Genomic DNA, 25,120 nt, shown 5'->3' on the forward strand with positions numbered 1-25,120 from the left:
CTTCCTCATCCGAGATCGTATGCAAACGTCATAGGCAAAACTGTGCGCTGCAGCAATGTTTGGTCGGATCATCCGGGCCGGGGTCCGGATCATCCAGGTAATTGAAGCACAAAGACACCAGAAGGTTGGTGCTGAAGCCGTATGATCTGGGTCCAGTCCCGAATGATCCGGATGGAGGCCGGACAGTCCGGGTAGAAGTCCGGACGTCCGGACAGCTTTTTCTGCTACAGACTTTAGAAAACGGCCCTAAACACCCTCAAGATGGCCTCAGATCGAAAAGTGTTCAACATGAAAGTTCTGCGTCTCGTCGAGGTGGTTGATTTTTATATAAAGAACGTCCAAATCCGAGGTTGTATGTGGATTCTAGAGCCGAAACAGTGAGCTGCTGTCAGAAAATTGGGCTAGGCCGGATCATCCGGGCCTAGAGCTGGACATCCGGGGCAGAGGTCGTGAGAAGTCCGAGTTTGGTTAGATTTTGATAATTTGGACGGCAAGGCAAGTCCTTTTCTTGTACGGGAAGTCCATCTGCCTCTTATATATATAAGAGATGACGGCCGATTGAACAACAACACACAATCGAACAAATCAACCTACATCTTTTACCTTTATTTTTACCTTCTCCCTTGTTCTTCTTCTTCCTCGTTCTTCGTTCATTCTTCTTCATTGCAGGGCGGCGAACCTCGAGGCCTAGGGGCGGGCAGGCCGACCTAGGGCAGCCCATAGCCTCCGCGTGCCCTGACGGGGTCCCTCCCGGGCGCGTGGGGTTTCGGGTGCTCAAAAGCGCCCGCCGAATTGCTTGCGTACCGCGCTTACGGATGGGTCTTCTTCAGCGTGAGCTGCGGTGCATCACCCTCGGCGTTGGAGGTACATAAGACGTGTTCGTGCGCGAACAACATGCTAATTGGATCACAATGCAAAAAGAATCAACTAATTTGGATCAACGGTTTAAAAGATATGGCCTCCGGAAGTTTGAATTCAAATTTCATCAAATTCAAATTTTAATAGTTCAAAAATGTGAAATTTTGGTTCTACAATATTCTCCTGGTCACTAAGAGTACAGGAAAAAGAATCGGTGAATTTGGACATACGGATCTCAAGATATACCTAAATGAACATTTGATATGGAATCTGCCAATGTGTCAAAATAGATTTCTTCGAAGAACTGTTGCGGCTGTGGATGTGCCAAGTGGCATGGTGTGAGTGGCCGTAGGGTGTTTGCTGTAATGGCCTATGTAACGGACAGCCGCTACTTAGTGTATACCGGTTCACAGAAAAAAAAAACACTTAGTCTGGGCGGTTGAAACAAGATCGCACGGAGCGGGAGATGTGCTCACCGGAGAACAGAGTCTGGGCGGTCGGACTTGAAGACGATGGCCACGGGCGGCTCGGTGGTGATGCGGACGACAGAGTTGAGCTTTGGGTCGAGCTTGATGTGCCCGATTTGGTGCTCCCCTGCGTAAACTAGAAGTTGAGGGGGAGAGAGGAAATCAAGGCGAAGTTAACAGAGAAGAAAGTAGGTGCTGGGAACCTTCCGACGCGACGGGATCGACCGGCGGAAAGCTTCTGCAGCGTGGAACTCCGGTGAGATCCAGCGGCGAGTTCTAGGGCACGGGAGCGATGGATTTTGCCAAAAATCGGCAGAGAAGAGCAAGGGGATTATTTATATAGTAGTTCCCTTGCGAGAGGGACGAGATCCAAGCCGAGTCAGCGAGGATTTGGATCGGGAAGTGGTCTCCAGGAAGAACACGGGAAGGAGAGAGATGACATGTGGGTCAGGGTGGTCAGCGGCAGAGAGGAAAAAACCCGGCGGGGTGGGCTGCTCGCTGGGCTTCGACCTGCTAGCTGCTGCTGCGCTGCTCCAGCGCAGTGGGCGATGAATAGAAATGGGCTGCGCTGGGAGCCCTGATGAATAGTAAACTCTGGGAAAATATAATATTGTCCAGGAGGTTTAATTAGAGAAAACAAAGGACCGAATGACTTACTAAAAATACCGCAACACATAGTAAAATACTACTAGTAATACGCACTACAGGAAATATAATTCCAGCCCCAAAGCAATTTTGTAAAACTATTTTATGCAATAAAGAACACACAAAGAGCAGTCTAAAACAAATCTAAAAATCATTTGGAGTTCATAAAATTGCAGAAATACATCAGGTGATCTCCAAACAATATTTTGATCATTATGAACTTTTTATAACAGGGGAGAAGTCCTGTTATCTCCACTCCAATAGTTTGCCTTAAGTTGCAATAATGATTTGAATATTCAAAAAATTACAAATATTCATAGAAATCATGATGAAAAATAATGATCCTATTAACATACCAAATCTGAAAATTTGGGATGTTACAAAAGTACCCTCTCTAGCTAGGTTGTTTTATAGATTGTCGTTGTGATGGACGATATACATAAGCAAGGCTCTCCCGAGTATGACCGCTAGTGTTGAGCCAGGTGAATACATGCTCGGCGTTCACGGAGGCCTCCATCAAACGTCTAAACAGTAATGTCAGCCACCGCCGGGGCGCGCAGGTGATGGGCTCGCCATTTGCGTTGCGCCATGAGCTGGACTTTGATTGAGAGGGCGACGTGCATCATTAGCATGGTTTGACAGCGTGAGCGTGAGTCTCTGCACGCGTACATGCTACTTGCCTCTATGGACGGTGTGCGCTAATGTGTGCATCACGTATAATATTAAAAAAATTCGTTTGTGCATTTAACGCAAAGTATTTCATTTTCATTTGGTTGACGAGTGTGCATTACAGCGACGGGTCCGTGGTTTGATTCCTCACATACGCATAATTTTGGTTTTTATTTCTTTCTCCACTGACAGGTAGGCCCGCATAGATAGATAAAGAAAACGAGCTGATGAGGCACATGCAGACTGTTTGACTGGTCAACCAGACAAATACGGAGCTATACGCTGAGCCAGTGACCGCATAATCACCATATCTCGTATACAATGATCAAAGTGAGCTATCAAGACATGTTCGATGACCGCCAATGCATTTTACTCGGTAATAATGACCAAGATTGAAGGGGAATCCAAGTTTCCTTCGTCTTCTGTCCTTGAGCTCTTGACAAACCAATGCACTATACGGTTGTCCGGCCACTCCATCCCAGAGCTCTCACCAAGCGTCGTTCATGCCACCGTGCCGCACACTAACCGGTAAGGAAGCGATGGCATCCCGTCGCGCCGAGTTTCTTGCCGTCCACGACCGCACACAAAATGGTAGGGAAGCGATGACATCCCGCCGTGCCGAGTTCATCACCGCTCGTGACCTCACACCTATGCGGGCGGAATTTGAAGCTGCCAAGGCCGAATGGGCGGTAGAGCTAGAGGTGGCCAAAGCCACACAGAGGGAGCGAAAAAGTCAGCAAGCACTCAAGAAAAGAGAGGCCCGTCGCGGCAAGAAAGAAGAGGACGCACGTGCTGCTGCGGAGAGGTCGGCGGAGATCCAAGCATGGTGGGGTGTCACCGACAAAGCTAGGAAGGAGAACGATGGCGTCTGGCCAGCATGTGAGAAGTAGTAGTACTAGTAGTTAGTGTGTGTGTCTGTGTGTGAGTACGAGCATGTACCAGTACTACTAGTTACAACTGTAGTTTTTAGAGCAAATTACCTGTACATTAGCCTAGACTCAATGAAAAAATTCCTATCCTATGCATCAAATGGCATATCTTCCTCTATAGGAATTGAGATGCATGTCATCTCACTTCCTATGATTTTCATATTCCTATAAAATTCCTATCCTATGAACGAAAGGAGGCCTCTGATGTAGTAACTACTGTAGCTAGCAGTACTCCTGGTACAGTAGTTTTCTTCAAGAAGCGGAATTCAACAAAGTCATGATGGTTCCTTCGTCCGAGCAACTTCAAAGTGAGAAAGGTTGGGCCTCTGATTTGACGGCTCATTAGTCATTATTACCGCGGTGTGACGACCGGGGTGACTCTCCCTTGGAGTTCTGCATGCATGGCAAGTGGACCAGGATGGTCGACGTCCCACATGTTGGCGAACAGAAGTATTCTTTCCGATATCGAGGAGCAAGGAAACCGCGTGGTATAGTATCACTGCTGATTTATATTTATTTTTTATTTCTGATGAATGCTAGCGTTTCAACTCTTTCGATGAAGGGGTGCCAAACATGGCACATGATGGATATCCACACGTCGGCGAAAGGAGTGGGACATGAACAGCGTGGTAGAGCGTCTCCACTTCTTCCACTTCTGGGTCAGAGACCACACATAGTAGTACTAGTGGTATGAACGATATAAAGTGCTACCCGGAGAGAAAGACACGTCTAGTTCTCGGGGCATACACGTAAACAAATATAAAAGCTAATATGTGCCTCCAATTAATATAGTAGTAGTAGAGTACTTAGGCACGTACTCCATAACATCACCGTGCATTGCACATACAACATTTAGTGGTATGTAGTAAGAGAGAAATGCCTATATGCCACGCATGTTCATACTATTTGTGCCTTTCTACTTCACTTATTGCGCTACATTACTCAGGTTCGTACGTCCACTCCTGGGTACATGTCCTTCTCATAGTTCCAGTCCCACGTGTTCTTCATAGATGGAACGATCCATATCATCGCCGTTAGTGTGGCTGTTGGGGAACGTAGTAATTTCAAAAAAAATCCTATGCACACGCAAGATCATGGTGATGCATATCAATGAGAGGGGAGAGTGTGTCCACATACCCTCGTAGATTGAAAGCAGAAGCGTTATGACAACGCGGTTGATGTAGTCGTATGTCTTCACGATTCGACCGATCTTAGCACCGAACGTACGGCACCTCCGCGATCAGCACACATTCAGGACACGTTCAGCTCGGGGACGTCCCTTGTACTCTTGATCCAGTTGAGGCCAAGGGAGAGTTTCATCAGCACGACGGCGTGGTGACAGTGATGATGAAGTTACCGGCGCAGGGCTTCGCCTAAGCACTACAACGATATGACCGAGGTGTGTAACTATGGAGGGGGCACTGCACACGGCTAAACAATGTCAACTCGTGTGTTCTAGGGTGCCCCCTGCCCCCGTATATAAAGGAGCAAGGTGGGAGAATTGCCGGCCCTTGGGCGCGCCAAGGAGGGGAGGAGTCCTCCTCCTAGTAGGAGTAAGACTCCTCCTTTCCTAGTCCAACTAGGAAGGTGGAAGGGGGAAGGAAGGAGAGGGAGAGGGAGAGGGAAAGAGGGGCCGCGTCCCCCTCCCCTAGTCCAATTCGGACTCCCCTTGGGGGGCGCCACCTCCTGGGCTGCTGCCCTCTCTCTCCCCTAAGGCCCACTAAGGCCCAATACTTCCCCGGGGGGTTCCCGTAACCCCTCCGGCACTCCGGTTTTCTCCGAAATCACCCGGAACACTTCCGGTGTCCAAATATAGCCGTCCAATATATCAATCTTTATGTCTCAACCATTTCAAGACTCCTTGTCATGTTTGTGACCATATCCGGGACTCCGGACTATCTTCGGTACATCAAAACACATAAACTCATAATACCGATCGTCACCGAACTTTAAGCGTGCGGACCCTACGGGTTCGAGAACTATGTAGACATGACCGAGACACGTCTCCGGTCAATAACCAATAGCAGAACCTGGATGCTCATATTGGTTCCTACATATTCTATGAAGATCTTTATCATTCAAACCGCATAACAACATAGATACATTGTTCCCTTTGTCATCGGCATGTTACTTCCCCGAGATTCGATCGTCGGTATCTCAATACCTAGTTCAATCTCGTTACCGACAAGTCTCTTTACTCGTCCCGTAATACTTCATCCCGCAACTAACTCATTAATTACAATTCTTACAAGGCTTATAGTGATGAGTATTACCGAGAGGGCCCAGATATACCTCTCCGAAACACGGAGTGACAAATCCTCATCTCGATCTATGCCAACCCAACAAACACCTTCGGAGACACCTGTAGAGCACCTTTATAATCACCCTTAACGTTGTGATTTTTGGTAGCACACAAAGTGTTCCTCTGGTATTCGGGAGTTGCATAATTTCATAGTCTAAGGAGCTTGTATAAGTCATGAAGAAAGCAGTAGGAATGAAACTAACACGATCATAATGCTAAGCTAATGGATGGGTCATGTCCATCGCATAATTCTCCTAATGATATGATCCCGTTCATCAAATGACAACACATGTCTATGGTTAGGAAACTTAACCCTCTTTGATTAACGAGCTAGTCAAGTAGAGGCATACTAGGGTCTATAGGTTTTGTCTATGTATTCACACATGTACTAAGTTTCCGGTTAATACAATTCTAGCATGAATAATAAACATTTATCATGAACTAAGGAAATAAATAATTACTTTATTAGTGTCTCTAGGGCATATTTCCTTCAGTAGCTCCCCACGATGGAGACTCATCCAAACTATGGCCCTGTTTGGATCCATGGGTTAGAGTTAGTTTGAGCTAGTTGGGGCTCAAATAGCCCTAAAGTATCCAAACATGAGGGTTAAATTGGAGCAAGTTAGACTTGTTCGGTTCAACCGCCTCCCTAGGTGTTTGGAGAGGAATTGGCCAGCGCGAGGCGGTTCTATAGGTGGGCAGGCGGCTTGTAAGCAAAAGTTTCTCCTCGTGCTGCGAGCAACCGCGCACGCGTTGGCGAGGGAGAAGGCATAGTAAGCAAGCTTCTCGTCGTTCAGCGAGTTGACTGGACACATGAAAGTTATTTAGTATGTACTCTCTCCAAAAAAGGGTTGACCATGTCACGGCTACCATCTCGTGCTCCGTCGTTGAGTACGTGCACCATTCAGGTGCCATCGAGGAGAAAAAATATTGCGTAGTAGGTGCCGTCGAAGTGCACGACTCACTTACGCACTGCTTATCTGATTATCTCCATTTTCTTGCATGACACGTGCACCTTGATGCTAGATGTCTCGCGTGTTGGCAAAAGGATGAACAAAGCTCAAGTCAAAAAAGAGAGTGGAAGAACATAGATTCCTGACGGACGAGAAGGAGCAAGGAACCTCGTGGTGGAGCGTCTGCACTCATAATATTTTATATTATTTAGCAATATAAAATCAACCAATCATCTCCACAATGGACTAGAAGAGTACGAAACATGGCAGCCCAGTGTAGTTACATCATACTACATGGCTAACCCATGCTATCACCATATTTGTTGGCTTATGTGCTACACCTAGCTCTAGTAATCCAGCAGCCCGTATCACTTCTCTCTCCTCGTATCTCTCAAAGTGTGGCGGCCTCGCGGTTTTGCCGTCTATTGAGGTCGGCTAACTCATCACGTGTTAGCGACACGCCAAGAGCATTCTAAAAAAATACTGTACTCTATTGTTATGCCAAGAAGAGGAAGCGCTTTGACTGATGGACCAAACGAGATAGGCATGTCGTGCCTTGAGTGGGTCCAGTTTCTCGTTTTGAACTCATTTGGAACACTTGGTTTTGATTATTGATAAGATTTTATATAGGGCCTAATGTATTCTTCGAGGATGCCTTTGATTATTGATAAGATTTTATATAATTTGAAAATTATATCATTCAAAGATCCTTTCACATTCCGTTTAAAAAAAGATCCTTTCATGTATGAATTTTACTGTATGCTTTGAGCAACTTGCATGTCCTATACTGCTCCTGTTTGGATACTCTAACTTAGCTATAGGTTAGACTAACTCATGACTAACCCTGAACTAACTGTAGCCAAAGAGGTGTTTGGGTGACAGGGTTAGATTGACAATAAATGCACTTGATGGAGAGAGAAAAGTGATTTTTCAGTGGGCCCAATGAGAACTCTCTCCAATTAGCACCTCTTGGGTGGGATAGTTTATTTTTGGTGGGTTCGGTGCAACTTGCTCCAATTTAAGCCTCATGCTTGGATACTTTAGGGCTATTTGAGCCCCAACTAGCTCAAACTAACTCTAAACCATGGATCCAAATAGGGCCTATGGCCAGCCTCGGCGTGGAGCAGTCGCGTGCACCGGGAAGCGGCGCTCTCTCGGCCGTCGCGCTGCTTCAAAGCCGGCACCAGTGAAAGGTCGCCTCCACTCTGGCCGGGCATTAATGCGGCACTGACGCTCCAGGATGACGCTGACCATTTCACGCGGGAAGCGCGCGCTGGCAAGGGAGTATTGGTTTTGAACCATTTTAGGTGTAGTACTGGTAGTTTGCAAAACTACTCAATTACTGCACTCAGATTCCTAAGAAATTATGGTAAAAAGCGTTACTCCACAGCCTGCTTCCCTTCTCCTTCCTCTTCCACCGCCCGCGCACGTCCACAGGAAGCGACCGGTCAACCCTTATATAGGAGTGCTAGCACAAAAAGATGCATGCATGACCACTAAAATTTCCAGATTAAAGCGCCGCTCCGGCGGGAGTATGGCGTATGTCGTTACCTTCGGCCGGGCCATGGCTACTGGGAAAAGGCGACCAGAGAAGAGGCAGGGGGAGGTGAATTAATGCAGCTACTGTTTGGGTTCGTCGTCCGTCTTAAATAATGCGCACCATCATGTGTACCCGCGGGTGCACAAATTGTAACATACATGTTTGCTTAAGTGGGTGTCACATAACTGGTGTGTGTGTGTGTGAGAGATTCTGAGAGACAGAGTGCGTGTGTGCAACTCTACTCTTCGGACATGTACTCAACCTTTTACATCACGATATAAGTATTTGAGGGGTGTGTTGTGCTGAGCCCCCAGCAGAACTATGTTATGTTTCTTCTCGTTACTTTAACTCTTTAGTACGTACATACTAGTATTTCTTACATTTCATCTTTTAGTTTGTATAGTACTACCACTCGTTTCTTCACATTATATACATACAATATATGGCCAACATCATATAGCCAGCAGTTTAGTTGTCAAAGAATTTCAGGGTGCTTAGTTTTGTCAAAGAATTTCAGGGTGCTTAGTTTTATTTGAGGGGTGTGTTGTGCTGGACACCATTATTGTGACTCAAATCTCTTTTGCCATGTTATAATGACATAAATACCGATGCACAAACATGCCAGCTCTCCCTCTATCTCACTGCAGTAAAATAAAGTGTGCGGCCTACTTGATCCCAACAGCGTTCTTATTTTCCTGTAAAATTATTCGCTTGGTTACTCCTGACAAGCGGGGCCACACTAATCATTGTGAGAATCGGCCTACTTTTGTCATGTAACATGGTCAACGGGTTTGACATGAAAATAACAATGTCTAATGGCATTTTTGAGCAAACATCTAACTTAACGATGGCATTTTTGAGATGTCTAATTGCATTTTTGAGCAGGCATCTCACGGATCGGTGGCATTTTTGAGTAGTTGTAACTTCTAATGGCAAAACTGAGTAGTGATACACAACTAGTGGCATAAATAATAAGAACCCAAGAATTAAATAGGTATACTAATTTCTTTAATAGAGTTTAGCACCCCATTTAAGAACGTACTAGCTTTTTTAACAGTACTATATGCATAATTTGGCTACGAGCGCTCTCTATATGTAGCACCTTTTTTCTTTAATTTCATCTTGTTAGTTTTTCTCCATGGCACTATCCATTGATACTACTACTGTGCAAAAGTATACATTTTTTAAAAGGATAGTGGGCGGGGCAGTCTAGCTAGGTCGGCTTCACGAGAGACGAGTGATGGAGTCACGTACCTAGGGTAGGGTCACAGACCTGATCTAAGTACCCTGCTCGAGGACACTCTTAGAAGAGGTCACCTTCCAGTCGACCGACGAGGGACTCACTCCACTGACTTGAAGGACTCGACCACGAAGACTCACTCGACCACCAGAAGGTCAAGAGGCACTCTGCACTGCAACGGCTTGTAATTAAGTAGACTTTATGATAGTAAAGACACTTTATGTGGGGCGTTACCTGTAACGCCCCGGACTTAATACACCTTAAACCCTTCATTACGTGGGCTGGCTGGGGTCCTGGCGCACTCTATATAAGCCACCTCCCTCCACAGGCAGAAGGGTTCGGCACTCTGTAACTCATATACGCATAATCCACTCAACCGCCTCCGGGCTCCGAGACGTAGGGCTTTTACTTCCTCCGAGAAGGGCCTGAACTCGTACATCTCTTGTGTTTACAACCTCTCCATAGCTAAGACCTTGCCTCTCCATACCTACCCCCCACTCTACTGTCAAACTTAGAACCACGACAGTTGGCGCCCACCATGGGGCAGGTGTTTTAGCGATTTTGTGGAGAAGTTGCGATTCTTCCGAGTACTTTCATCATGGTGGCTGCTGGAGTTTTGGTCAAGGGTCGAGAGATCTGTCTCGGTGCTCTCACCTTCGTCGCCGACGACTCCGCCTGGCTCCAGGAGGCTCCACTCGACGTCGATGCGCTCCCCGTCCGCGGTGCGACGCATTTTCGCGCATGTGTCCGCGGCATTTTGCTGCGGCAACCGTCGACCCCGTATCGGTCGACTCCACCGTCGGCCACCCTCCCGGTCTCCCGCCAGCGTAAGCGCTCGGGCCGGTCGAGGCTTCAGCGGTGGGTGAGGCACGCGGTGGCTCGCCAGACGGCCACCACCCAAGTTGCGGCAATCGAGCCCGACGAATCCCTCTACGGCCTGTTCGATCTGTCGACCGACTCCGTAGAGACTGCATCCGAGTGCGATAGCAGTGATCCAGCGGCGGAAATCCTGATGCTCGACGGGCCCCGCAGTCCCCCTGGCTTCGCCCGTGATGGTGGGGCAGGCGACGGAGGCGACCTTGCACGAGACCACGAAGAGTACCAGCCCGAGCCACTCGACTCTCTGCAAAGAGAGGAACTTCGCCGCAGGAACGTGGATGCCCTGCATACTCCCATCGCAGGAGAAACCCCCGAGGCTCGCGCCTTGGAGGAGGCGCGTTTGGCCAATTTGGCCGAACGCACTCGACTGGAGAATCTTCAGCGAGCACTCGACGAGCGCGCGCGGCAACGAGTTCCCGACACCAGTCGACGTCAACTCTTCCCGCCGACTCAGGTATATCGAACCCCAGTCCAGAATTTAGCAGCTGCGACCCGTATTGCAGAGTCCATCCAGCCCTCTCAGTCGGAAGCTGGCAGAGGCTTGATGCAGATCAGGGATCTGCTCCGGGCAGCAGGCGATCAGAATTCGGCAGTATCGCAGTCGCGCAACAGAATTCACAGTCGATCCGTCGCTGCGAATACTGTTCTGTCGGCTCACAGCCCCAGATCGCCTCCGTGGCGTGAAGGGCGCGAGAATCGGCGAGACCTATATGGAGACCGACACGACCGAGATGATAGGCGTCGAGTGCCCAATTTCCCTCCGAGGGGTGGGTCTTACGCTCCTCGGCAGCAAGATGACAGACGTCAGCTCAGTGCGGGGCGAAGAGTTCCAATCGACCCTAGAGAACCAGGCTTCGACGCGCGATCCATTATCGTGCAAGGCTTGGTCGACCGGAACAGAGCCCATCGAGGTGGACTCGACAGAGATGCGCCCACGAGCAGTCGAGTGCATGTTTCTGGTCCTGAATGTTTCAGCAGAGCTATCAGAGCCGCAGTGATCCCTCCCAATTTCAGGTTGGCAACAGGAGTCAGCAAGTTCACTGGTGAGTCTAAGCCCGAAACTTGGCTTGAGGACTACCGAGTGGCAGTTCAGATTGGTGGTGGGAACGACGAGGTGGCCATGAAGCATTTGCCCCTCATGTTGGAAGGTTCTGCCAGGGCATGGTTGACTCAATTACCTCCTAGCAGCATTTACACTTGGGAAGATCTGTCCCGAGTGTTCATCAGAACGTTTGAAGGAACTTGCAAGCGACCGGCTGGATTGACGGAGCTGCAAGTCTGCGTGCAGAAGACCAATGAGACCCTCAGGGAGTATATTCAGAGATGGATCACTTTGCACCATACTGTGGAAAATGTGTCTGATCATCAGGCAATCTGCGCCTTTAAGGATGGTGTCAAGAACAGAGAATTGAGTTTGAAATTTGGTCGAACCGGTGACATGACCTTGAGTCGGATGATGGAGATTGCTACCAAGTATGCCAATGGCGAAGAAGAAGACCAATTCCGAAGCGGCAAGCACAAGCCGAGTCAGTCGGAAAAGGGAAACACCAGTCGGAAACAGAAGCAGAAGGCTGAACCGGCAGCTCCTGGGGAGGCTCTGGCCGTGACTCAGGGAAAGTTTAAAGGGAAACCAAAAGGATCCGGGAACCCTAAGAAGGTAAAGGATAAAGAAGGGAACGACGTGATGGATATGCCGTGCACATCCACACGAAGAAAGACGAAGAGGGGAATATCATCTACCCGAAGCATACCACTTGCCAATGTCGACTCCTGATCCAGCAGTTTCAGGGAAAACAGTCTAAAGACAAGGAGAAGGAGTCGGACAAGGCCGAAGACAAGGAGGACAGTGAGGAAGGATATCCGCATATCAACTCCACTCTGATGATCTTTGCAGATGTGGAAAGCAAGAGTCGATTGAAAGTTATTAACTGTGAGGTGAACATGGTTGCCCCAGCAAAAGCAAATTATCTGAGATGGTCCCAAACACCCATCACATTCGACCAATCTGATCACCCGACTCATATTGCCACCCCTAGAAGGCAAGCTTTGGTGGTCGATCCAGTTGTCGAAGGCACTCGACTGACAAAAGTGCTGATGGACGGTGGTAGTGGGCTGAATTTGTTGTATGCAGACACACTGAAAGGAATGGGCATTCCGATGTCCCGACTGAGCACCAGTAACATGAGCTTTCATGGAGTTATACCAGGGAAGAAAGCCGAGTCACTCGGCCAAATAGCTTTGGACGTGGTGTTTGGTGATTCGAAACATTTTCGCAAAGAGAAGTTGACGTTTGAGGTCGTGGATTTTCAGAGTGCATATCATGCCATTTTGGGGAGACCAGCTTATGCACGGTTCATGGCTCAACCATGTTACGTGTACCTCAAATTGAAGATGCCCGGCCCCAAAGGAGTGATCACTGTCACCGGTGATCGGAAAAAGGCAGAAGAGTGCTTTCAGAAGGGCTCAAAGATTGCTGATTCCCAGGTGACAGCGGTCGAGTTCGAAGAATACAAGCAAAACGCAGATCCGAGTGACTTGCTGCGATCCAAGAAACCCGCCACGGAATCTGCATTTCAGTCGTCCGGTGAGACGAAGCCTGTTCACATTCACCCGACCGACCCCGATGCAGCTCCGACCCACATCTCCACGACACTCGACCCGAAATAGGAAGAAGCGCTCATCCAGTTCCTCCGTGAGAACTGGGACATTTTTGCATGGAAGCCCGCTGACATGCCAGGTGTTCCCAGGGGACTGGCTGAGCATCGCCTAAGAGTCGACTCATCTGCAAAACCAGTCAAAGAGCATCTTCGGCGGTCCGCCGTCCAGAAGAGAAAAGCCATTGGTGAGGAAGTGGCTCGACTGTTGGCGGCAGGATTTATCCGAGAGATATACCACTCCGAGTGGCTCGCTAATGTCGTCATGGTTCCTAAGAAGGACAAATCACTCCGAATGTGCATTGATTTCAAGCACATCAACCGGGCCTGCCCGAAAGATCATTTTCCTCTCCCTCGCATAGATCAAATTGTTGACTCGACCGCGGGATGCGAGAGATTGTCTTTTCTAGACGCCTACTCCGGGTACCACCAGATCCGTCTGTACGGACCCGACGAGGTAAAAACAGCTTTCATCACTCCATTCGGGTGCTTCTGCTATATCACCATGCCATTCGGCCTCAAGAATGCCGGAGCCACATTTATGCGAATGATTCAGAAGTGTCTACTCACTCAAATCAGTCGGAATGTGGAAGCGTATATGGATGATATCGTCGTCAAGTCACGAAAAGGTTCCGACCTGCTCGCTGACCTCGCCGAAACATTTGCCAACCTCAGAAGGTATGATATCAAGCTCAATCCATCAAAGTGCACATTCGGAGTTCCTGGTGGCAAGTTACTCGGTTTTCTCGTTTCCGAGCGAGGGATCGACGCTAATCCAGAGAAGATCGGCACTATTCTCCGAATGAAACGCCCTGTGCGAGTGCACGATGTCCAGAAGCTTACTGGATGCTTGGCCGCATTAAGTCGATTCATCTCACGACTCGGTGAAAAGGCATTGCCTCTTTACCGACTGATGAAGAAGGCAGACAAGTTCGAGTGGACTCCAGAAGCTGATGCAGCGTTTGCCGAGCTAAAAGCTCTGCTCTCCACCCAGCCGGTGCTTGCTGCTCCAATCAGCAAAGAGCCTTTGTTGCTTTATATCGCAGCCACAGGACAAGTCGTCAGTACTGTGCTTACGGTCGAGCGGGAAGAAGAAGGAAAAGCTTTCAAAGTTCAGCGCCCAGTGTATTATTTGTCTGAAGTCTTGACTCCATCCAAGCAAAGATATCCTCATTATCAGAAGCTTGTGTATGGAATATACATGACCACAAAGAAGGTTGCTCATTATTTCTCTGATCATTCCATCACAGTCGTCAGCGACGCTCCACTATCAGAGATCTTGCACAACAGAGATGCAACTGGTCGAGTGGCTAAATGGGCGATTGAACTTCTTCCCCTTGATATCAAGTTTGAGGCAAAGAAAGCCATTAAGTCCCAGGCAATAGCAGATTTCCTCGCCGAGTGGATTGAACAGCAGCAGCCGACTGAAGTTCACTCGGAGCATTGGACCATGTTCTTTGATGGCTCTAAGATGTTGAATGGTTCCGGTGCTGGGGTTGTCCTGGTTTCCCCCAGAGGAGATAAGCTCAGATATGTGCTCCAGATTCACTTTGATTCCTCCAACAATGAGGCAGAATATGAGGCCCTCTTATACGGATTGCGCATGGCCATTTCACTCGGCGTCCGTCGCCTGATGGTCTATGGCGACTCGGATTTAGTGGTCAACCAAGTGATGAAGGAGTGGGACGTGAGAAGCCCAGCCATGACTGGATACTGCAGTGCAGTGAGGAAGCTGGAAAAGAAGTTCGAGGGGTTGGAGCTCCATCATATACCCCGACTGAAAAATCAAGCAGCTGATGATCTAGCAAAGATAGGTTCCAAGAGAGAAGCCATTCCGAGTGGTGTGTTCTTGGAGCATATACACACTCCGTCAGTCAAAGAAGATCCTTTCACCGAAGAAGCTCCACAGCCCAAGAGTGCCACAGATCCGACTGAGGTTGAAGTCCCAGCAGTGGTCGACTTGGTCATGGAGGTCTTGGTGGTCATTCCCGACTGGACAGTTCCATATATCGCGTATATCCTGAGAAAAGAGCTCCCGGAGGATGAGGAAGAGGCTCGACAGATCGTCCGTCGATCTAAAGCTTTTACCGTAATCAAAGGACAGTTATACAGAGAAAGCGCGACTGGAGTTGGTCAGAAGTGCATAACACCAGAAGAAGGTCGAATCATCCTTAATGATATCCACTCGGGAACCTGTGGTCATCATGCGTCCTCTCGGACCATCGTGGCCAAAGCATACCGAGCCGGATTTTACTGGCCAAAGGCGAATGAGATGGCAAAGGAAATAGTGGATAAGTGCGAAGGATGTCAGTTCTACTCGAATATGTCACACAAGCCTGCATCAGCTCTGAAGACCATTCCACTCGTCTGGCCTTTCGCAGTATGGGGGTTGGACATGGTCGGTCCTTTGAGAACAGGTCGAAGTGGCTTCACGCATGTACTGGTGGCAGTCGACAAGTTCACCAAGTGGATTGAGGCTAAACCAATCAAGAACCTTGACGTCGGTGCTGCTGTTAGCTTCATCAGGAAACTGATATTCAGATATGGAGTCCCGCACAGCATCATTACGGATAATGGGTCGAACTTTGACTCGGAGGAATTCAGAGATTTCTGTAACTCTCAAGGCACACGAGTCGACTACGCTTCAGTCGCCCATCCGCAGTCGAATGGACAAGCAGAGCGAGCCAATGGCCTGATTCTCAAGGGATTGAAACCCTGACTGATGCGTGATCTCAAGCATGCAGCTGGAGCTTGGGTCGACGAACTTCCCTCGGTGCTTTGGGGACTGCGGACCACACCTAATCGGTCGACCGGAAGAACTCCATTCTTCTTGGTCTACGGAGCTGAAGCAGTCTTGCCGAGTGATCTTCTCCACAATGCTCCTCGAGTTGAAATCTACAACGAAGCAGAAGCTGAACAAGCGCGGCAGGACGCAGTCGACCTTTTAGAGGAAGAAAGGGAGATGGCTCTGATCCGGTCGACCATCTACCAACAAGATTTGCGTCGTTTCCACGCCAGAAATGTGAGGGGTCGAGCCTTCCAGGAAGGAGATTTAGTTCTCCGAGTGGATCAGAAGAAACAACACAAGCTTGCTCCTTCTTGGGAAGGACCCTTCATCGTCACCAAAGTTCTCCACAACGGGGCGTACCGTCTTTACAACGTCGAACATAATATCGACGAGCCCCGAGCTTGGAATGCGGAACTACTCCGCCCATTTTACACTTAAGTTTAATCACTCGGATGAGTTGCAATAAAGTACTTCTGTAGTTCATGGATCCCAAAATAATAGTGTCATAGTTCCTCCATAATTTTTGTCACTTTTTATTTTGTCCAATAAAATTTTCCCCTCAGTGGGTGACTTAGCCGCGAATCCGTTTCGCCTAAGTTTGTAAAAATCCTACCGAGTGGTGAGCCAGACTCCCACTCAGAGGCTTAGTTGCGAATCCGTTTCGCCTAAGATTAAATAAAATCCTACCGAGTGGTAAGCCAGACTTCCACTCGGAGGCTTAGCAGCGAATCCATTTTGCCTAAGATTAAATAAAATCCTACCGAGTGGTAAGCCAGACTTCCACTTGGAGGCTTAGCTGCAGTCCCAGTACTCGCCTAAGATATAAAAATCCTACCGAGTGGTAAGCCAGACTTCCACTCGGAGGCTTAGCTGCAGCCCAGTGCTCGCCTAAGATATAGAAATCCTACCGAGTGAAGAGCAAACCTCTCACTCGGGGGCTTAGCTGCAGCCCAGTGCTCGCCTAAGATATAGAAATCCTACCGAGTGAAGAGCAAACCTCTCACTCGGAGGCTTAGCTGCAGTCCAGGTACTCACCTAAGATATAAAAATCCTACCGAGTGAAGAGCAAACCTCTCACTCGGAGGCTTAGCTGCAGTCCCAGTACTCGCCTAAGTTATGAAAATCCTACCGAGTGAAGAGCAAACCTCTCACTCGGGGGCTTAGCTGCAGCCCAGTGCTCGCCTAAGATATAGAAATCCTACCGAGTGAAGAGCAAACCTCTCACTCGGGGGCTTAGCTGCAGCCCAGTGCTCGCCTAAGATATAGAAATCCTACTGAGTGAAGAGCAAACCTCTCACTCGGGGGCTTAGCTGCAGCCCAGTGCTCGCCTAAGATATGAAAATCCTACCGAGTGAAGAGCAAACCTCTCACTCGGGGGCTTAGCTGCAACCCAGTGCTCGCCTAAGATATGAAAATCCTACCGAGTGAAGAGCAGACCTCTCACTCGGGGGCTTAGCTGCAGTCCAAGTGCTCGCCTAAGATATAAAAATCTCACCGAGTGAAGAGCAAACCTCTCACTCGGGGGCTTAGCTGCAGCCCAGTGCTCGCCTAAGTTATCAAAATCCTACCGAGTGAAGAGCAAACCTCTCACTCGGAGGCTTAGCTACAGTCTCAGTACTCGCCTAAGTTACGAAAATCCTACCGAGTGAAGAGCAAACCTCTCACTTGGGGGCTTAGCTGCAGCCCAGTGCTCGCCTAAGATATAGAAATCCTACCGAGTGAAGAGCAAACCTCTCACTCGGGGGCTTAGCTGCAGCCTAGTGCTCGCCTAAGTTATCAAAATCCTACCGAGTGAAGAGCAAACCTCTCACTCGGAGGCTTAGCTGCAGTCTTAGTACTCACCTAAGTTACGAAAATCCTACCGAGTGAAGAGCAAACCTCTCACTCGGGGGCTTAGCTGCAGCCCAGTGCTCGCCTAAGTTATCAAAATCCTACCGAGTGAAGAGCAAACCTCTCACTCGGGGGCTTAGCTGCAGCCCAGTGCTCGCCTAAGTTATCAAAATCCTACCGAGTGACGAGCAGACCTCTCACTCGGAGGCTTAGCTGCAGCCCAATGCTCGCCTAAGATATAGAAATCCTACTGAGTGAAGAGCAAACCTCTCACTCGGGGGCTTAGCTGCAGCCCAGTGCTCGCCTAAGTTATCAAAATCCTACCGAGTGAAGAGCAAACCTCTCACTCGGGGGCTTAGCTGCAGCCCAGTGCTCGCCTAAGTTATCAAAATCCTACCGAGTGAAGAGCAAACCTCTCACTCGGGGGCTTAGCTGCAGCCCAGTGCTCGCCTAAGTTATCAAAATCCTACCGAGTGACGAGCAAACCTCTCACTCGGGGGCTTAGCTGCAGCCCAGTGCTCGCCTAAGTTATCAAAATCCTACCGAGTGACGAGCAAACCTCTCACTCGGGGGCTTAGCTGTAGCCCAGTGCTCGCCTAAGATATAAAAATCCTACCGAGTGAAGAGCAAACCTCTCACTCGGAGGCTTAGCTGCAGCCCAGCGCTCACCTAAGAGGACTAAGGAATAAGTCGATTGCAGTAAGCGCCCTGCTTTGAACCTGCAAAAGACATTTTGAGCCAAAAGCAATCATATTCAAACACCAAATTCAATTTCGGATCGATACCTAAAGGAACTGAAAGTGCTCAGGCGCTAAGCCCGTTAAGGTTTATCGGTTACAACCCCACTCGGCATACCGAGGCAAATTTAAAGCGTCGAGCTTAGAAGAAGTTTTTTACCCCTCCTGTGGAGGGCTGGAAGGTGCAACAAACTCATCAAGATCAATTCCATCTGCGATCCGAGTGGCAACTGCAAGGAAAGTTTCCATAAAGTACCTGAAGTCGTGTTTCTTGGTGTTGGCCACCCGGAGGGCCGCCAGCTTGTCTTCTCGCGCATCTTTGCAGTGGACTCGGGCCAGACACAGAGCAACATCTGCACCGCACCGAGCCGAGGACTTTTTCCACTCCTGCACTCGACCAGGGATCGTGTTCAAGCGAGCCATCAGCGACTCGAGGTCGTTCTGAAGTGTCTCCCTGGGCCAGAGCGTCGAGTCGATGCGAGATGTGGCGACCTTCAGCCTTGCAAGATAGTCCACGACAGCTGCAACACGGGACTCCAGTCAGAACACATTCATGGCAACTTCGTCGCTCACCGGAGAATTGACGGGGTCAAGGTTTGGTTCCAGCCGGCTAGTTTCTTCTTCAAAGTTTTGACAAAATTCTGCAAGGACGATCACCGAGTCAAGGCAATGGTCGAGTGGAAAAACCACGGTTGGAAATGATTGCCGAGCATAGAGATTTACCTTCAAGCATAAGAAACAGCTTCTTGGCAAGACCATTCAGGAAGGCCTCCAGATCTTTTTTCTTCCCAAGAGCAGCTTTCAGATTGGCATTGTCTTGCTCAAGCTTGGCGACTGAAGCTAACTTCTCGTAAAACAAGCTTGATCTTCTCAGCTAGTTCAAGGTCTTTCTTCCGTTGGGCCTCCCTCACCTTACCTGCAAGTTACAGCAAGATCAGATTTTGAAACAAATGAAGGGAAAAAGCAGTCGTCAAGGTCTCACCAAACATACCTTCGGTCTCCTCCTTTGCCTTCGTCAGATTCTCCTGAACCAGCTTCAATTTCAGCTCGAGCTGAATGTGCTTGTTTTCCAGCTCAGAGTAGCGAGCCACAAGATCACAGGAGTTCTGTGAAGAACCAATCGACTAAATGTCAAATATAATTCACTTCCGAGTGAAAAAGGAAAAATCACGCGTTTCTAAGACTACAGCCGAATACAAGCATTCGACCGTAGTCTCGGGGACTACACCCAGTGGGTGCACTCAGCGTGCCCCCACTAATCCTATTGAAGATAGAGTCGACCAGTCGACCTCAAAAAAAAAGAGATATATTCTTTAAGAATGTAATCGACTGCAAGAAGTCGACCACAGTCTCGGGGACTACACCCAGTGGGTGCGCTCAGCGTGCCCCCACCGGTTTGCGAAATCCATTCGCCATGGTCGAATGACGGAAAGACTGAAATTATAAAGCCTAAGGCCGACTGCCAACAGTCGACCTTAGCCTTGGGGACTACACCCAGCGGGTGCACTCAGCATGCCCCCGCTAACACGGAGTTTAAGACTGAACTTGTGAAGCCTAAGACCGACTGCCAGCAGTCGACCTTAGCCTTGGAGACAGAGTCGACCAGTCGACCGGTTTGCGAAATCCAGTCGCCATGGTCGAATGACGGAAAGACTGAAATTATAAAGCCTAAGGCCGACTGCCAGCAGTCGACCTTAGCCTTGGGGACTACACCCAGCGGGTGCACTCAGCGTGCCCCCGCTAACACGGAGTTTAACTCGACACACCCAGTGGGTGACTACTATAAATTCTGGAAAGAAAAGTTTTTGATAGCATATCCTAACAGAACAAACGGTGGTCGACTGACCTGAACATTGCTTTGGAGGGCGGAACTGGCGTCATAAGCTGCCTTGCTCGCATCCCGGATGGTCTTCAACTGCTCCATCATGATCCCTGCCTGGCGTATCGCCTCCTTCGCTGCGCCAGCTTGGTCCTCTGGGACGTGGTGCGTCGTGAAGAGGGAGGGCTGCGGAGCACTCGTCAGTGGATCTGCGAAGGACACGGTGTGTCGAGTGGTGTTCTCCTCCTCCGCGACCAGAGTCTCAGGCACCGTCACATCCTGGGTCACCCTGCTGGCAGACGCTTTCCTCATCTTCATCATCATCAGGGAGAGTGATAACAACATTGGATGGAGCTACAGAAAAGAATCAGGATTAGATCATGAGTCAGTCGACTAAAGACGGTGTTAAGAGTATAGTACCAGGTTTTGAGGTTGCTGCGTCCTCCATCTCATGGTCGTCAACCCGGGCCGAGGTCTCAGAAGTAGCAGCACTGCAACTCCAAAGAGTCAGTCGACTAACTCCAGCGCCAACCAGAGATAAAGTTCACACAAAACAAGAAGACTTAAGCAACATGATTACCCTGATATAGTGGGGATAGACACTTTCATCTTGGGCAGGTGCTTGGTCGGCTTCGACGGGGCCGCCCTGGGCTGCTTCGGTGCCTTTTCAGTCGGCGCCGGAGAGGTGGTCCGAGGGTGCTTGGTTGACTGTGTAACAGTCGCAACCCCCTCGCCGCGTTCGGTCGCAGGGTCATGAACAAGTTTTGACCGCCTTTCCGAGCGCGGTGGTGCGACCTCCCCCTACTCCTCCTCTTCCCCGTCCTCGTCGTCATCATCATCATCGTCATCATCATCATCATCAGCCTCAGCGGCGTCCGAGTCCCACTCCTCCTCCTGGCTCTCGCCCCCGCTCGCTTCTCCCTCCTCGGTCGGAGCCTGTGCTCCATTGGGCATCGAGTACAGCTCAGTAAGGGCCTGATAGACATCAAGACAAAGATCAGTCGACCGATCGGTAGAGAAAACAGAAATAAATGTGACAAGAATACATTGGTAAGTGGAGCAGACATACCTTGTTTGGATCACTGTGGCAGTCGAGTGGAGGAATCCTTCTGGCTCCGCGAGGGTTATCTTTGTTCCCAGTAACAGCGGCCATCCACCTTTCCAGAGTGGTATCGTCGACTGTTTCTGGATTGACCCGAGTCACATCCTCAGTCCCGCAGTACAACCACATGCAATGGCTCCGGAACTGAAGAGGCTGGATTCGACGCCTAAGGAAAACCTCCAGGAGATCCATACCCGTCACTCCCTCCCGAACCAACTGAACTACGCGCTCCATCAGCATCTTCACGTCAGCTTTCTCCTCCGGAATCAACTTCAGAGAGGAGGGCTTGTTCACTCGGTCCATGGTAAATTGAGGGAGTCCACTCGACTGCCCCGGCGTCGACTGATCCTGGCAGTAGAACCAGGTCGACTGCCAGCCTCTGACTGACTCGGGGAATGTCATGGCTGGGAAGGTGCTCTTGTTCCTCACCTGGATCCCCAGACCTCCACACATTTGGACAACTCGGGTTCTTTCGTCGCCTGGGCTCGCCTTCTTCACGGTTTGAGAGCGGCACGTGAATATGTGCTTGAACAAGCCCCAATGCGGTCGACAGCCCAGAAAACTCTCACACATGGACACAAACGCGGCAAGATAGGCGATAGAATTCGGGGTGAAGTGGTGGAGTTGCGCTCCAAAGAAGTTCAAGAAACCACGGAAGAAAATGCTCGGCGGCAAAGAGAATCCGCGGTCGACATGGGTAGCCAGAAGCACGCACTCACCCTCTTCCGGCTGGGGCTGCCACTCTTTCCCCGGAAGCCTCGCAGCTCCATGAGGGATCAGGCCCTCGTTGGCCATGTCGAGGAGATCCTTCTCCGTGATGGTCGACTGGATCCAATCTCCCTGGACCCAGCCTTTCGGCAGGCGAGATCTAGACGAAGACCCGCCGCGGCTGGTGGATCTTCCCTTCGCCTTCTCCGTCGCCGACGCCTTCTTCGCGCGCTCCAGCGCCGCCGTCTTCTCCTTGACCATGGCTACCGGCGAGGCGCGTGAGGAGGAGTGGTGCGGAGGCGAGAGCGAGCGCGTTGGGCGGAGACGAAGGGGGCAGAGAGAGAATGCTGAGGCACTGTTCAAAAAACCCTCGCTGGACGCATTTATAAGATCCCTTCCGAGTGGATGACAGGTGGGCCCGGTCGATCTAATCATATCCTGTAATAGTTGCGCAAGCGTCATACGTGGCGATAAAAGCGGCGCGGGAATCGAGGCGTCTATGCCCCGTCCCGTCCGAGCGCCGCGGTCCGCTCCGCTTCGCGCGCTCCCCCAAATTCTGTATCCTGCGGAATCCGCGGACGGCAGATCAGTCTGCCAGACGCGGGATTTCCTGCGATCCGTCACTCGGAAATCAGCGAAGTCCAAAAGATCACTCGACGAAGAAAAAGAATGGATCGAGTCGACTGAAGAAAAGTTGTTCACTATCAACAGAAAGAATTTTTGGTTCAAAACAACGCACGACCAGTATGCGAAAGCTAATCGGAAACAACATCAACTCCTTCATCACTCAAGCCTCAATCCATTCGGGGGCTAATGATGGAGTCACGTACCTAGGGTAGGGTCACAGACCTGATCTAAGTACCCTGCCCGAGGACACTCTTAGAAGAGGTCACCTTCCAGTCGACCAACGAGGGACTCACTCGACTGACTTAAAGGACTCGACCACGAAGACTCACTCGACCACCAGAAGGTCAAGAGGCACTCTGCACTGCAACGGCTTGTAATTAAGTAGACTTTATGATAGTAAAGACACTTTATGTGGGGCGTTACCTGTAACGCCCCGGACTTAATACACCTTAAACCCTTCATTACGTGGGCTGGCTGGGGTCCTGGCGCACTCTATATAAGCCACCTCCCTCCACAGGCAGAAGGGTTCGGCACTCTGTAACTCATATACGCATAATCCACTCGACCGCCTCCGGGCTCCGAGACGTAGGGCTTTTACTTCCTCCGAGAAGGGCCTGAACTCGTACATCTCTTGTGTTTACAACCTCTCCATAGCTAAGACCTTGCCTCTCCATACCTACCCCCCACTCTACTGTCAGACTTAGAACCACGACAACGAGGGCCTTTGTGATTTGACGGCTCATTACTGCTGGAAGGCGGGGCCTTGTGATTTGACTGCTCATATAAATGTGCCGACGACCTGAGGAGGAGCAAAGAACCATGCGCTATACTCAAGTTTTCCACTGGAGTAGTACTACGATGGAGGAGAACGAAACACGGCAACCCAGTGCCATATGGCGATAAAAAGTGATCTAATTTGCTAGTCATCCGTAACATCCCAATTTTCAATTTGGATGTTATACATAGATCATCATATGCATATCATATTTATTCTTGCGTTTTGTTGTGATCTTGGAAATCTTAAGCAACTCAAGGACCCAAGTAGAGAGTTGGAGGTTTCACAAATTCTTATTTGAATTTATTTCAAATTGGAAGAAAGGATCAATTTTGATTTTATTATTTTCTCTCCAATTATTTCCAATATAAAATATATGAGAGAAGATAATATAACTTTTTCAAACAGAGAGAAATATTGGAGAGAGAATTTTAAAATCAAATTAGATTTTATTTGTATGTTATTTTCTATTTTATTTGAATTAGAAAAATTTGCATTTTTGAAAATTGCATTTTTAGGCCACAAAAATGTTCACTTTGTTATAAATATTTTATTTAGACTGTGAAAATTATTTTGCCATTTTTAGAATTTTCTTTATGTTTTATTAGGAATTTTTCTTACGGGTGAAATTATTTTAAAAAAACCTTCGTCGCCCGACTGGGCCGAAGGCCCAGCCGAGCCAGGCCGGCCCACACGCCGCCACTGACATCGCCGAGCCGGAGTCCTCCCCGACTCTGACTCCGTCGCCGCCTCGCCCCCTCCCGCAAGCCGCCTCGCCCCCTCCCCATAAAAGCCGCACCCTGGGGCCCCCTGGAGCCCCGAGTCGACGCCACCATCACCGCCCTTGCCAGCGCCGCCGCTGCCCGCCTGCCCGCCCGTCGCTGCCGCTGCCGCTCGCCTGCGTCGTCGCCTGTTGTTGCCGCCGCCGCTAGTTGCCGCCGCCGTCGCCGCAAGCACCGCCGCCACCACCTGTCGCCCATGCCGCCGCCGTCATCGCCTGCCGCCGCCGTCTCACCGGATTCCCGCCGCCGCCGACCGCCGGTTTTAGGTATAATTAATTATTTTTACCGGTTCGGTTTATAGATCGGTAGTTTGGTTTTATTATTTAACGAACGCCCGTTCGTTCGTTTGTTTTAACGAACGCTTTTCGCCGGTTAAGTTCTGATAGCGAACATTCACGCCGTAGGATTTTTCTTTTTAGTTTATTTTCGGCTAGGGACCTATCCGTGAATAGTTTTATCGCGATTTAGCCCCTGATATTTAAACTAGCATAAATTTTGACTCATTTATCCAAATTGATGAAACCAGCGCCTAAATCTTCGTATCGTTTTGTTCTTTCCAGTTAACCAACTTAAACATTATTTCGGTACTGTAAAATTTGAGTTTAGTCCAGATTAGTAAACGGTCTTGTTTTGTTCGTATTTTGACTTTCGTTGCTCCGTTTGAGTTGAATCTTTTTGCAAAGCGTAGCTAATCACTTGTACCTACTGCTAAGATCTAATTCACATGTTAATATTGCTGTTAGGTTTGACTCTTGTTAGTTTAAACCATTTGCTTGTTTCATGTTTGATTTGGATCTTTTCTCGGTTTTTCTCGTG

The 25,120-nt window shown here is 49.4% G+C and overlaps 1 long non-coding RNA gene across 1 annotated transcript; it reads right to left on the reverse strand.

Annotated features, from left to right (window-relative positions):
• Positions 1–746: 746 nt before the first annotated feature.
• On the reverse strand, positions 747–1,732 carry LOC123116417 (uncharacterized). Its single transcript, XR_006457063.1, has 3 exons — positions 1,529–1,732; positions 1,105–1,452; positions 747–897 (listed from the first exon to the last, which is right to left on the reverse strand). It is a non-coding gene; the product is annotated as an uncharacterized lncRNA (long non-coding RNA).
• Positions 1,733–25,120: the final 23,388 nt, after the last annotated feature.

Source organism: Triticum aestivum, chromosome 5B (assembly GCF_018294505.1).
Source record: "Triticum aestivum cultivar Chinese Spring chromosome 5B, IWGSC CS RefSeq v2.1, whole genome shotgun sequence".
Lineage (NCBI taxonomy): Eukaryota > Viridiplantae > Streptophyta > Magnoliopsida > Poales > Poaceae > Triticum > Triticum aestivum.